We start from the raw sequence: 14,431 nt of genomic DNA on the forward strand, positions 1-14,431 counted from the left end.
CATTCTCAGTCATACATACATATTTGTTTTCATTTAACTAAGACTAGAATATAAAAATAATATTGATTAGTTTTTAAAATTAATTAAAACCTGCGTAGACCAAGCCATTATTAGATAACAGTCAAAAATACTCGTCTATCTATAAAATATGTAAAACGATGCCATTACATCATTCAATATAATGTTGGATATTTTATAGATAGAATATTATTTTTTATCTATTATAGTTTGGTTAGGCAGGGCTTAATGAATTTAAAAAAATGAACCAACAATATGTGTGGGTTGGTAAGCGTTGGCCTTTGGCGTCGTGGGTCCCAGGTTCGTATCCTGGGTCTGGCAAGTAGGTACACATATTGTTTTTGAATTTGTGTATGAGCCAGAGTGTGGACCTAATAGGTTGAGCAAGTGGCTGACATCCATTTCTTGTAAAAAGTCTGTTTTTTACAAACCTCCACTCTGTGGAGGCCCATATGTCCTATTAGGATCGGACATGGTCGAAAAAAATTAATAATACAACGAAAACAAATAAATATAAATGAAAAAGTGTGCAGATTTTTTTGTATCGCTGTAAGTACCTATACGAAAACTATTATGGTTTGGTTTAGGCAGGGTTTAATTGATTTTTAAAAACAAACCAATACCATCTGTAAATTATTGTAGTCTTAGTTCAATAAAAACAAATACGTACCTACGACTGACAAAATTTAGTGTGCACTATTTATATCGGATCTCAACAGTCTACATCCACCCATCGCCACTGAACCAGGACACTATATACCTATTTTATATTTTTACACCCTTTACGTAGGTACCTACTTGTACCTACCATACAATAGCAAACGCGTCATCAGAATATATGATAACTAGGGCCCGGATTTATATGCTAGTGCATGTTTTGTTAGGGTGTATGCACAGCTATGAGAGTTGCACAGAAATCTGTTTTGAAAGACACAGAATCCAAAAATAAAATTTTATTGTGCATATAAATGCATATTTGAGACGTTAGAGCATATTTGAGACATAAGTGCATATTTCATAAATAAATGCATATTTTAGAGCTTTTGAATGTATAATTTTAGTTTTTTTTTAAATTATTTTATCGAAATATAACTAAGTTAGGAAGGAAGATAGTTTAGCTGCACTTGCATTTTTAATGCCATCTCCGAGCTGTGGATTTATCAGTGGAAAAAGTGAAGTCAACTCGGGTACTATTATTTAAAGTTTGCCCAAGTGGACGTTGAGAGATAGTTTTCCGCATATAAACAAAATACTGACAGATACATATGTAGAAAAATTTAATGCCAGAGCATAATATTGAAAAAAATAATGTATTTTTGTTTCGGGCAAAAAACAGAAAATAGTATTTAGGAATAGTAGTGTGTCGTTTTTGTTTTTTAAGTTGTGTTTGGTTTACATTGCATTTATTATTCAATTATTTGGAGGCTGTATTAACTGATTTTTCTTTTTTTACGAGAGATATTAGCCACTTGCTCAACCAATTAGGTAAATACTCTGGGCGCAAACACACATTGAAAAACAACATAACAATTTACCAGATCCGGGGTTCGAACCCGAAACCCATGACATTGTAATCCTGACGCGCAACCGCTCGACCATCGTGAGTGTATTTTCTTCTTTTACTAACCAACAACTCTGGCACAATAAAATTAAATTACGCTCACCACTAACTATACTCGAATACAATCTTCTTGGCTACGTGTTAAAACTGTGAACTAACATGCTTCGCCCATTTTTAACCGCACTTCCATTATAAACTAACAAGCTCCTCCCATTTAGTAGACAACAACGCCTAGAAGCGTAGCCAAGAAGATGTTTTCGCACAGTAGGAAAGTTATTTTTATGCAATTTAGTTTTATTGTTACAAAATAGGTAGGTACCTAGTCTATATTTTATTTTGACAATCGAATGTAAATTTAAATAATCTATTTGGCCAAAAATATAAATTTTTGGCCAAATAGATTATTTTGCAGTGCACACAATTATTTTAAAAAGTAAAAAAAATCAGAAAAAAATGTAGGGAGCACATTTTAAGGGGTGGTATAGTAAGGATAAATTGCAAATGTTATTACATATTTTTAAGGTTTTACCCCAATATGGGCGCAAAAGGTTAAATTCATATAATATAATGACATGCGATAACATCAATGACGTGGAACTACTAGGTGTTCCTTATTAACAAATCCACAGTGTACTTTACTTTAGTTACTTACTACAGTGTGGGAACAAAACATTTGCTGTTTGCTGATATCTAAATTATATTTTTTTGCCTAGGCAGTGTTCGTCACACATTCATCATTGAAATTACAGCGCGGCAGCACAAACAATGCCAGTAAACATGTTCTCACTCGAATATTTACTTGTGTACAGACATGTTCACAGCACCTACACAGGTCGCCTAAACCCTTCATTTGCCGAGTGTAGAATCTTCCTCAAATTTATTATTATATTATATAATTAATATGAACGAGTCATCGTGCAAAACGATCGAGTCTTTTGAGTAGGTACATATTATCGAATGTAGAACTTGACTACGAATTATCAGTAGCGAAGGGTGGAGGTAGGCTGTTATGATCCGTCATAAATAGTGCACATAAAATTTTGCTAGTCATACATATGCATATACATAAGGTATTGGTTAGTTTTTTCAAATCAATTAAACCCTGCCAAACCAAACCATAATACAAAATTGTGCACACTTTTTATTCATACTAATTTGTTTTCGTTGGATTAGAAATACATATTACACATGTTGTAGGTTAATATTTTATAATTCATTAAGCCCTGTCTAACCAAACTATAATAGTATCTATATCTATATATACTATAGTAATATCGAAAATTATGTATGATTTAAAGGCATAATTTTAGATATTTTATAGATAGACGAGTAATTTTTGACTATTATCTATTAATTATGGTTTGGTTTTCGCAGGGTTTAATTGAATTTAAAAAAAAAACCAACACCATCTGTAAATAATTATAGTCTTAGTTCAATGAAAACACATACACAGGGCTCGAAATGGACCGGAACGCGCCGGAGCGCTGTTCCTGTTCGTGAAATCGGTAAAATTATCGCTCCGTCTCGTGGAATAAATAATTTGACCGTCTGAGCTGGATAGGCCATATAATAGAAAATTTAACACACTTAATTTTATGAAGAAAAAAAAACACATAAACTTTGATAACTTTACTATGTAAAAATCTTCAGAAAACTGTCGAGCGCTCCGGTTCGTAATTTTTTCCATTTCGAGCGCTGCACATACATATGTATTACTGACAAAGTTTAGTGTGCATTATTTATGGAGGATCTTAACAGCCTACCTCCTTTCTTAGTTGCTGTAAATTATTCACCCTAGCTTGCCCCTTCTTCGAGTAAATCATAGTCGTATATTTTATCATGCCTTCTATAAACATACTAGTCAGACATCTGTAATGTAATGTCAAACAATATTACAAACTGTAGGTAGGTAGGTACATACTATAATTAACTAATCTCTGTCCCAAAGTTTTAAAACCTTTATCATAAAGATTCTCCTCCATGAACACAGTTAAATTAACTGAATACCTACTGATTAGTTGAAAAAACTGGTGAGTGTCATTTTGTTGAGTAGATATTTGAAGTAGCATGAAAATCTACAGCCGCCAGTTCTGATTACACTTGATAAAATAACTATATATTATGGCATTTTATTTCTTTTTTTTTATACAGAATCGACAGTTGACGGGTTGGTATAAAATTTTTGATATGGGAAATAACGAATGCCGTTGTTTTGGGTGTATTTTACTCGAGAGACTAATTGCTCGCGCTTATCTTTTCGCGTTATTTTATACGGAAAACATTACGTTCGTACAATTACAATTAACTACCGGCAATAAAAAATATATGAACTGGATTACGCCCCCACGTTTTGAGAAACACTGGGATACGGATTAGATTAAATTTACCTTAAGATCGTTAATGGCATATTTACGTGGTTCCATGACAAAACAGAATAACGATAAATATAACTATGACCTTTCAGGAAAATTTAATATTGAAATTGTCCTATATCTATTATGTTGATAGATTTTTAACAGCACAGATTTTCAATACGCCATAATAAATTAAATTATATACCTAATTTCTGCATTCCTAATCGCTAGAAAGCCTCAAATAAACGGGACTTCGCCGGCAAGCTTGAGATATCTCATCTTAATCAATATAATATGTTCAAAATGATTGGGTGATTAGTTACAACAAAATAATGACCTAACCTAACCTAAATAGATTCCACAAAAATTAATGTTTCATTTTTCCCCTGTTTGTTCTGTTTTGTCACTGTTCTGTATTGTCATGTTCTGTTTTGTCCGGTACTAAGGTACCTAGTACGTAGGTAGATATATATTATTCAGACGATAGTCAGATCAGTAACAGCTGATGTGAAGTGCACAATGAACATTTTTTCCTTATTTCATTATTAAATTATTGTGTTACATTAAATAGGTAAGTATCAATTTTCTTTGGCGCATATGATGCAATTGATTCGTCATAAGATTTAAAAGGGGGCTTCAAAACAGTTCAAACCGGTCACACAATATTATATTTATTGCAAAATCTTAAAAAAATGCGAATATCTCAATAACATAAAATCACTGCAAATGACATTAAACTAGCCCAAAACTCAAAGAGGCAGGTACCTACGTAGGTACATGTATACACAAAATAAATCAGTCATATATTACGAAGTTGATCCCGCCGTTCCATAACGGTAGAGGATTGGGTGAAGCGACATTAAGTACCTCCTCAGGAGGGAACTCAGAAATAATTGGAACTGAAATACATAACGGGTAAGGCGATAGCAGGTAACTGACTCGAGTAAGGAAGAATCCGGGTTAAACTTACACACGTGTCAAGAATACGTTTTACTTCGAATACTGAAAACTGCTCTCGGTTTATGCATTTACGCTCATTTAATGTTGGTGTATTACACACACTATTGCACGTGCATAATGCGTGCTTCATTTTCGTAGGACACTCACACACTCAAAACCCGGCATCAACATGCGGCGTATTGAATATAGCCTATCGGTATTCTATGTATTATCTGTTCTGTGCTCCTCAGATATCATAGGTAATGTAAAATTTAACAATTAGCCAATTAACTCAACTTTGCGAAAGCCTCGTTTGTTCTACAAAAATAAATATTACTCTATAGGAATTAATAATCACTCAATAAAGGTTTTCTTAATCACGCATAAATACAAAGAAGGCAAATAAATACTTAGGTACCTACGCATTATTAATAATGAGTTTCGATTTGATACACTTTTAAGTATCGATCAAAAGCACTTTAACTCCATTTCACAAATTGCACAAATTAAAGACAGACTCCATACATAAAATTATATAGAGTCGCATAACGCAAAATTAATAAGTAAGTCGGTATTGAGTGTAAGCCGATATACCTAGCATACCATATGCAATATCCATTTTGTAGGGATGTGAAACTTTTGGCTCGATAGCATTGAGTTTGACAAAATATATATACCGAGATAGGTACCTATATGTAGGTAGGTAGGATAAGGTTAACTTTATTAAGGATATACCTATAACTTGATTAATGTGCGCAGATAGGATATACCTACACCCAATAGGCTTACTATACCACCATTGTGTACCTAAGTACCCACTTCATCAAATAACAATACCCAAGTATAGCGGCTCTCTTGGTGCAGTGCATAAGGTGCTGGCCTTCCGCTCGAGAGTTCTGGGTTCGATCCCTGTGAGGACACAATGTTTATTTGATTCTCTAAAAGCCTGGGTGTTTGTCATTGTTAAAAAAATACTAATAACCACCTTGTACGAAAAAGCAAGGACATGGTTATTAATAATTTAAAAAAAATACCTAAGTACCTACCTACTTATATTGTTTTAAGTTTTATTATTTTTAATAGGTACCTACCTATCTATAAGTAGTTCTTAAGTAAATATAATATTTACCCTTCGTAAATAAAAATAAATCACAATATAAATAAGTACATAAAAATGTTCACATTATAGGTACAAAAGCTACTTAGGTATCTTGCGCACGAACCGAGTTAAGTAGGTATATCTATAAGCGTGGGTGAGACTTCGGGTTCGATTACGCGTCTAGAAAAAATACATGTTAGTTTCTTCAATGTGTTTCTGATTGTATTAAAATTTACATGTTATCTCAGATACTCACCCGAAAGACACTTAGGTACCTCCCTACCTAATAGTTTTTGTTCTTTACTATTTTCATTACGGAAAATTCCGATTGTAGAAAAATGTCAAAGTGAGCAGAGAACAATTGTTTAGAAGAAAATAATTAATTAGTTAGGTACTTACAAAAATGTACCTAATTTAATTCACATAAACTTAAGCATTGCTACAGAATTTCTGGAATCATTAAGTTTTGCCAAAATGAGCATATTAGGGATTATGTTTACAATTCGGGTAGATCTTTTACATTAGGTACCTATATACTTAATATACCTAAAGTAAATCATTTCAGAATGCAAGAATAGGAGTGACTTGAAGAATATACCTACATACAGGTTTTGTTAAAATTCTCTCTTCAACAATCCATACAGTGTGCTTGTCAGGTCCTACATGGCATCCTCAATTCTTACATTATTATGAAGAAACACTGGGTGTCTCAGTAGGCAAGGACAATGTTTCTGTTTTATACATAATAGCTAAAAGTTGATCATCACTGCATCAACCTGTCTCCACGATCGTTCGTCTCTTTCATTTGCCTTGTATCCATGGCAACGGTCGTGACGCGATCTCGTCGCTAATTATAATTCCAGACACCGCTAATATTAATACATAAATATCGATGGCGCAAAATCAAAATAGGTACAATGAGTCAAGTCTTGCAGATTTTCAGACTTTCTCGGACAAATTGTTTGTAGATATCGGAAAAATGTTCTTTCAATCAAAGATTTAAGTATTAAATCAGGATATTTGTAGTAAAATAGGAATGAATTATAAAAAAAGATTAAAAAATATGTAATTATACAATAGCGCAAAATCTGTATAAAAGAATTGTATAATTATTTGCCATGAATAGTGACATTGTTTTTTTATGATCTTTATGTCACGTGACCTCAGGATGTCTGGAGCAGTCTATATAAAATGATTGGCGCTAATGCGTAAGCCTTAAATCGTTGCATATAATAAATGTTACTTATTAAAATAATTACTTACATAATAATTAAAAAATATATGGCAAAATAATCAAGTAAGATAATAATTTCAATGACAAATAAATAAAAATATATATTTTTTTATTAATAGATACGTATACTAGCCGAACAAGATCTTCTTGGCTACGTGTTAAAACTGTGAACTAACAATCTCCTCCCATTTTAACCGCACTTCGATTATAGCGCCTTCCGGTTAGCGACGAGTTGTCCACGTTGTCCACGTGTTAAAACTGTGAACTAAAAAAGCTCCTCTTATTTAGGCGACGACAGCGACTTCCGGCTTGTACTTAAATCTTCTTGTTGGACAGTAGGTAGGTACCTACTTGTTTGATGTGTATAGATGTTTAGGAAAATTCATTTTAAAAAAATTAAACACATCGCTCAATTTTCTGACGTCAGTGGGTTATTGAAATTTTATAGAATTAGTGTGTAGGTACCTACCTATTCGTCAGTAGTAATATCGTAGATATTATCTTCTAATTTCCCGTAAATATACCTGACAAGTGTGTTCTTTTTCTCTGATTTCCGCAGCCTACCTCTTTCTAAAAATCATCCACCGCCACTGGTACCTAACTATAATTAGTATTCCCGGTACGTTCAAAGTCTTATTGCAGCCATGGTAATTGGTATACTTAGGTGTAAGTTCACTTTTAAATTCAAATATCTACTAAGTGACACCCTTCAGAAGCTGAAATAATGGTTAGATAGGTAGATATTATGTTCAGAGTTTTGCCAGTTTAATTTGAGTTCATTAACTATTTACCTATAGCTAGCTCTGTTAATTCTCGTCCATAGTCATAGACCCAGCTAAGCACCAGCCATCGAATAGATATTAATTTGGTTCCGCATATCGTCGGAATTCGTATTAATTTAATGGATTTATGATTGTACCAATGTGTATAAGGAAACTATAATTTTAATGAGATGGTCACACCCCTTCTGAGTTGCAAGTGAAGTTGTTGTTGAAGGCAAAACGGAGAAAATAAAATAAAATTGGTGATTATGAAGTACTTATTACATTCAAAGGCGATTGAATGATGATTAAGAAACCCTTCGTTAATTAGACGAAACTTAAAGCCGTAAATGCATATGAAAGAAATGGTAATAAAGGATTAGGATAGGTGTAGACTACCTAACTCTTAATTAAAGTCATCTCATTGGTATTACATATCCATATGTGACCAGTAATTAAATAGGTACACACGTGGCCCCCACAAGGGGGGTCTGACAGGCCTCTAGCTTAGGGTCCCGGACTCAGTAAGGGCCCACACACCACAAATTTGCTTTAATATTAAAAAAGTCACCTGCGGCGCTATTTACCTTCACTAATGTTATTATTTTAAATTATATGGTTGTACGATAATTTTTTAAATTGTGTATCTATACCTGCCTACTCGACAACTCCATAAACATTAATTTACGTACGCGTACGTACCTACACCATTATTTGGCAAATGCTACTGGAGAGAATCACACTGAATTTATCCTTAGCAATAGGTTGGGGGCCCGCCAAAAATCCTTGTTTGTGGGCCCGGTTCACGATGTGGGGGCCATGGGTACACCCAATCGGTAAATTTCTTAAATTACGTCCAGATAATGCCAAAATACACGCAGAAACTTCAATTTTTTATGAATGTAGGTATGTAACTACCTCGGTAAGTAGGTACCACAGGGCACAGAATAGATTAATAAATATAATTCAGATAGGTTACACCCCAACACACTAAATTTTGACGCAGGGTTTTGAATGTGTGAGTATCCTGTGAAAATGAACCACACATTATAGACGTGTACCTACCTACCTATTGAATATTGAATGAGCGTCAGTGCATAAACCGAGAGCAGTTGTCAGAAAGAAGGACAAGCGTATTGTTGATACGTGTTAAAGTTTATACTTACCATATTCTCCCACACTCGAGATCGGTTGCCTGTTACTCCACACTCGTTAGGTAGGTAGATACCTATTTCAGCTCCCATTAATTCTGTGTTCCCTGGTAGGTACGTACCTAATACTTACAGTAGCTATATGCTATAATATTATACCTATTGATACACTCAGGATATATAATACGAAACATGTTTAACTCGTGGGTACCAGAACCAAATCATTCATAATATTCTTATATAATTCTCTGTAATTAACATTTTTTTAGAATAATTATTAATAACAACGGCCTTGCTTACGTACCTACCTACCTACCTATACGTTTTATAGCTTTGCACATTTTTGTACTTTTTTGCACTTTTTACTACACTGATACGCCTCTTTGCTTGATTATCTCGCATACAAAGAGATAAAATGATATTCAATTGTATTAATATATCTCGTACCTACCTAATAAATAAATACCTAGATAGTATGTAGGTATTTGTAAAAAAAATATTTTTAGACTTAGGTACCTTTTAGAATTTTAGATACTTACATCATTTTCATCCTAGCGCCGGAGTACAAAGTTATATACCTACTCTACAAGGTGGTTTTTAGTAATTTTGAACAATCAGAAACACCAAGGCTATGACAAAAACACATAAAACTAATGTGTCCTCACCGGGAATCGAACCTAGAACTCTCGGTTGGAAGGTCAGCGCTTTACACACTTCACCACGAGAGCCGCCTATATAAATTACATCCGATATATAGTGACGTTCGCTTTACGATGGTTTACAAGTAAAATGAGAATGAATGGTTTACGGCCATCTAATGGTAACGCACATTAGTTGGAATCCAATGGACGTTGGTTCAAATAGCGTTCAGTATCTAAGTATAGTTTTTCCAAGATTTTTTCTAATGGGTGTGTTTCTTGTTTCCGAATAACCACCTAAATTTTTTGTCAAATGAAATGTAGGTACATAGGCATTCAAATATTCAGTTGTTTTCAAGGTAGATATGTACCAGTGGCGAAAGGTGGAGGTAGGCTGTTAAGATCCGCCATAAATAGTGCTCATTAAACTTAGTTAGTCATACGTATTTGTTTTTATTGAACTAATACTACAATTTACAGATGGCGTTGGTTAGTTTTTAAAAATCAATAATTAAACTCTGCCTAACTAAACCATCATAGTTTTGGTATATTTTGGGCGATACGATAAAATTGTGCACACTTTTTCATTTACATTATTTGTTTTCGTTCGATTAAGAATACATCAGTGGCGAAGGGTGGAGGTAGGCTGTTAAGATTCGCTATAAATAGTGCACACTAAACTTTTTTAGTCATATGTATTTGTTTTTAATGAACTAAGACTACAATTTACGGACGGTGTTAGTTAGTTTTTAAAAATCAATTAAACCATGCCTAAACGAAACCATAATAGTTCTGGTCTAATTTGGGCAATACGACAAAATTGTGCACACTTTTTCATTCATAGTTATTTGTTTTCGTTGGATTAAAAATACATATTACATATATTGTTGGTTATTTTTTTTAATTTTATTAAGCCCTGCCTAAACCAAACCTTAATAAATAAAAAATATTATTCTATTTATAAAATATTCAAAGTTATGTATGATTTAATTGTATAATGTTAGATATTTTATAGGTAGACATGTATTTTTTGACTATTATGGCTTATTATCTATTATGGCTTGGTTTCTCAGGGTTTAATTAAATTTTAAAAACTAACCAACACTATCATTAAAATGTCGTCTTATTTCAATGAAAACAAATATGTATGTCTGAAAAAGTTTAATGTGCACTGTTTATGGCGGATCTTAACAGCCTACCTCCACCCTTCGCCACTGGAATACATAATTATTAGGTACCTACAAATGGTGTTGGTTCATTTTTCATTAATTCATTAAGCCCTGCCTAAACCAAACTATAATACATAAAAAATATGATTCTATCTATAAACTATCCAAAGTTATGTATGATTTAATTGCATAATTTTAGATATTTTATAGATAGACGAGTATTTTTTCACTATTATCTATTAGGTATGACTTGGTTTTCGCAGTGTTTATTTGAAATTTTAAAACTAACCAACACCATCTGTAAATTCTAGTCTTAGTATGTACAATAAAAACTAATACTTACGTATGACTGACAAAGTTTAGTGTGAACTATTAATGGCGGATCTTAACTGCCTACCTCCACCCTTAGCCACTGATATGTACCTACCTAGGTATGTAATGAAAGTATCAGAAGTGCATAAGATAAGAAGGGTAATTTGAAAGGAGTTCGCGACCCGTGGGTAATATAGCGCAGCATCCCGCGCACGCCATGCGGCCATAATTCAAATGGCCGCTTCTAAATCAGAATTGGCGATTTGGCACGCTGGCCGTCGCGAAAATGCGCGCTCGGCTTCGTTAATTGGTCCGCCAATGACTAGGTGTGGTGAGGCGTAAATAAAATCGCGAGTCGTGACTCCGCGAATGTCGTTAGTGGATAGATTAAAAACCCTCGCAGTGTTTATGGACTCCTGGTAATGCCGGATAGGAATAATAGAGTTAATAGACTTACCTAAGAAACAATTAAATTGATAGGTAATATTATTTCCAACTCGTCAACTCAGTTTGTTGTAAGGGTGATTTATGACAAATGCCAAATTTACTTTGCTACTAAAAATGAAAATTGCATAAAGGTTTTTAAATGTACTACCTACCTACGTTTGATCCAGTGCAATGGCTAACAACAAGAACCATTCTTCGCAAAAAGTGTGTTAATATTACCATCACTCTATGCATGTAAGTCCAAATACTCCACTTAGCGCGAATATGGTCACTTACTTAAGGGGGGACAAGCTCAGCGTAGGTCAAAATGGAGCTTTTATTGCATTTTCAAAGCATAATCCTGGACATTCCTTAAACGATATAGATAATCAATTTATATAATTTTGAAGCCTTATTATTCTTTATATTTATTTTAAACATTTGATGACTGCATACAGTATTTTTATTACATAAATTAGTATTCTTTTAAACCTCCCGCTCTAATGTTTTAGAATATAGTCATATTTCAGTACATAAATGTGCAGTGGTGTTAAGATTTTTTACATTTATTATTTTTTAAACGCATTTATAAAACCATCGGTATAATTTATGTCGACATTATTATAGTAAAATATTTACGATAAAAAATTATATTGATAATCTCTGTGATCCCAAATTTGACAAGAAATAGGCATTTTATTATTCAAAAAATGGGCAAATATACTACTCTATGTAAAAATATTAAATATATATTTTACCAAAATTGCAAAATGTGAGTTAAGTATGACTCTAGGCGACTCATTAAGATTTGGATTGATCTAAAACAATTTAAACATACACAAAGTGCTTGAGATAACAAATACAGCACACCATTGAATACATAATCGTATTTTCCAGGTAGGTAGGCATTGGTGAGTTGTTGAGTGTCTTCAATTAGCCTCTCATCCGTGAATAGATAGTTTAAATGAAAAAGTTTATATAGTCGACCACATAGTTACATATATCAAGAAATTATTACAATTATGATATATATAAGTAGATATTTATAGAATAACATAACAACCCATAGGGATATCTATAGGTATCACAATTTTGGTAAGTAGATTGGTACTTATTGAATAGCATGGGAAAAAACCTGCTATAAAATGAAACAAAAGCTTACCATTACAAAATTTGCCGATGTCGGGACGTCTCAAGACAGGATAGGTACCAACACAATAGAGCTTTTGCGAATGAGAGCAAGTCAATTGATGTTGCTAAGAGACATTAAGAATTATTGTCATGGAGATTAATACCTGTTACTTAAGTGCTTTGAAATATTATGAAACGAATATTAAAAAGGAAGAATGATACACAAAAAGGGAAGGTAGTTATAATAAAGAATGTTTTCTCAAACTCGTCACTGTCGAACATGGCTGTGTGCAATAGTCGGGAATCGAAATGGAATCGGAAGTAGGTAACTACTAGAACCCCAAAACCTATATTTTTTATAGAACCGCCAAAACTCTGGTGGACTGGTGAGATTAGTCAAGTTTAGTGAAAGTAGGTACCCATGTACCGGGCCCCGACGTGGTGGGTCGAACAGTTAAATGAGATCAACACACACAACAATTTTTCTCCGATATTTAAAAAAGTCGCCTGTTTTATTATGAAAGTTTTAAAATTTCAAAATATGAAGCTGTGTGATGGAATTTCATATTATATCTTATATCATGATTGATACGAGTAAATGATAAATTACCTACGTGTAGAATTTTATTTTATATGCAGGTAATTATTTTTAGTGTGTTTTCTGTCTAATAAAAATGGCTATTTAATAAAAATGGCAAATGGTTGCATATTAGGTATTTAGCTACCACAAAAAGTCATCGCTGTCATGGCTCCCATTGATATAGGACAGGTACTAGTGGCTGCATACTATGATGCCGAATACCAACGACTGAATAAGTAATTCTAGTGGATTTATTTAAAAATACAGAAATCCCTTAAATATACACGGAATGCAGTTAATTTTACCTTGCGGAACCATGGGGTTTCGCGGAATACCATTTAGGGAACTCTAGTGTAGGACATCACACTACCTTTAACCTTAGCGATAGGTAAGGGGTCCACTTCAGGATGTGAGGGCCATACCTTAGAGGGTGCGAGAAGAGCGGAAGGGAGATTCATTTATCCGGCAGTTGATCGAAAGGAAAGTGGTTGAGATGATGACTTACAGAATTCGGTCAACCACTTAAACACAACATAAATTTAGACAGAAGATTTAAACAATTTCAGGTCTCAGCATCACAAGAAAAGCTACTCGAATCTGCATTTGATTTATCAGATTCCAGCCAATGTGCTTTACTAATCATGAAATCTGTACAATATCTACTTATCACGAAATAAAATGTAGGTATCAACACACAACAGTCAATATTAGCGACAAATAAAACATCCACAAAAAAAAACCTTTAATATTTTGTAGACAATTTTTCGTTGACAGTACCTACATTGCATTTAAATTAGTTAGGTACCTACCAACATAGGCACTATGATTTCCATTTAATTTCCCAGACAATTCTAAAATTACCCTTGTTTATTTACACATTATAAATTATCAAGAGTCTAAACAAGCTTGTCAAAACACCCCTTAAAATTATTAAATCTAGCTTCATAATTCAAAACAATGGCATTAATTGAAAAAATAATTAAAACCTCTCTAAAGCACGTCAAAATGAAAATGGTGTAATAAACCGTCGAGTAAAAAAGACATGCGTGCCACATGAA

The sequence above is a fragment of the Rhyacophila brunnea genome, unplaced genomic scaffold (genome assembly GCF_057557595.1).
Source record: "Rhyacophila brunnea isolate RB1 unplaced genomic scaffold, BYU_Rbru_1.0 scaffold_19, whole genome shotgun sequence".
Lineage (NCBI taxonomy): Eukaryota > Metazoa > Arthropoda > Insecta > Trichoptera > Rhyacophilidae > Rhyacophila > Rhyacophila brunnea.